The following is a 1,856-nucleotide window of genomic DNA, read 5'->3' as shown; positions in this document are numbered from 1 at the left end:
TTAATATAAAACTGTATTAAACCTTTACAGTATCTTATAATGTTAACTACACATTTAATGAAAGTTAAAAACTATTAAAATTGCTTTATAGGACAGTACATTCTCTAATATTTATAACAATAGCAAATCTATATTTATGCAATGCAGCAGGTCATTCTTAAATACGCATGCTTGTATGTATTTTGAATGCGCTTCATTGCGCTCTCAGGTGATTCATTCACCTTCACTCGCACAGCGTGGGCGGAGTCTCGTACCTGTGCTCGCAAGTGCTGTCCGCCATGTTTGTGCAGATTGGAGGCAAACAAAACAGTGGATTATTTACCAAGAGATGTGGATGTATGGACTCATTTCGATAAAACACTTCTGGTAAGCATCGTTGAGCATTTCTTTTTAGTATTTTACTAGCATAGGCGCTCATAAGTTCATAAAGGAACTAGCAAAAGTTCACCTCACGTGCGAGACTGCAGCTCGTAGTTTAAAAATAAATGACCGATATCTTTTTCATCTTTAAGTATTGTTGTGTGGGTCTACAGTGTTTATGCTGCAGAAAACTGACAAGCAACACTACAGTCCGCCAAAAACAGACGAGGAAGAGGAGGATGATGGCGGTCCAGCATATACAAAGAGAAAGGTTTGTTTGTTTTTTTAGCTTCCACATTCTTATTTTTGTAAATGCAGTTGCAACAAGCAAATGTTGCCCCCCCCCACCCCCATATTTCTTAAAGTTGGTGAGAGTGAAGATTTGTTTTAGTGTATATACAGTGGTTGTTTTCGAATAACCTCAACTAAATGCATTAGCTAGTTTCAGTTATTTTTATGATGAGAATGTACTGCAGTCATACATGCATCAGTATGTTTGAGATCATCTGCAATATCTAAATGTAAGCAGATATACTTATGATATGATCTCCTCTGCCCAACACGTGTGACTACAACACAAACACAGCATCACAGTTCATCTCTTTACTTTAATTGGTTCTTCACTCAGAATGTAAAGACACACTGGAGTAACTGATTATTTCTCTTAACATGCTACACATTTCTTTGAATATTTCTATGTTTTGTAGTAATCAATAGAAGCTGAAGGCATGGCAGACATTACTCAGACACCTGTGAACACTGAGCAGTGGTTGGAGTCCAAGACAGTGAAATCATCTTTATTATACTTCTGACTGAACTAGCAAGGAGCTTTAGGGGCAATGAGAAAGTAAGTTCAAGTAAAATGTCTGCATTGACCATTTCACCATGTTATTTTTTGCAGTAACTGCAGGGAATATTAACTGAAGAGACCTGATCAACAGTAAGCTTTGGATCTACTTAATGTGTATTTTTCAAGCATTTTATTGCAGTGTTCAATGTTATATTTCTGCATAGCGATGACTGGTGAAAAGTGTTTATCAATTTACTTCAATGTATAGTTAATCAGAATTCTGTCATTTACGTTTTACCAAACCTTTGACTTTTGTTTTTCTGCAGAACTCAAAAGCAGATACTTTGAAGAATGCTGGTAATCAAACCCAACAAGTTTGTCAGGTATGGACAGTACAAAGGGGACAAAATGATTTTCTTTTTTTGGGTGAACTCTCTTTTATTTGCATGCTACACACTAAATATTAATTATGCTGGGCACAGCCACTTATTGTGCTGTCATTGCGGTTAGTGCTGTAAATAGTCTGTCAAGCAACAGGTACATTGCTACAACATACATTTAATGTAGTTCACAATGATGCATTACGTTATACCTTTACTAATAGATAGTAGTCAGTAATATAATCTAATATAATCTAATATAAAGTAATATAATCTCTTAGATTACACATTTTTGGTAACGTAATCTGATTACTTTTGGATTACAT

At 35.5% G+C, this 1,856-nt stretch overlaps 1 long non-coding RNA gene across 1 annotated transcript; it reads left to right on the top strand.

Annotated features, from left to right (window-relative positions):
* The first annotated feature begins 113 nt into the window (after positions 1–113).
* Positions 114–1,751, top strand: LOC122143371. Its single transcript, XR_006159144.1, has 3 exons — positions 114–366; positions 534–631; positions 1,068–1,751. It is a non-coding gene; the product is annotated as an uncharacterized LOC122143371 (long non-coding RNA).
* The last annotated feature ends 105 nt before the right edge of the window (positions 1,752–1,856 follow it).

Source organism: Cyprinus carpio, unplaced genomic scaffold (assembly GCF_018340385.1).
Source record: "Cyprinus carpio isolate SPL01 unplaced genomic scaffold, ASM1834038v1 S000003047, whole genome shotgun sequence".
Taxonomy (NCBI): domain Eukaryota; kingdom Metazoa; phylum Chordata; class Actinopteri; order Cypriniformes; family Cyprinidae; genus Cyprinus; species Cyprinus carpio.
This window is presented reverse-complemented; position numbering and strand designations above follow the sequence as displayed.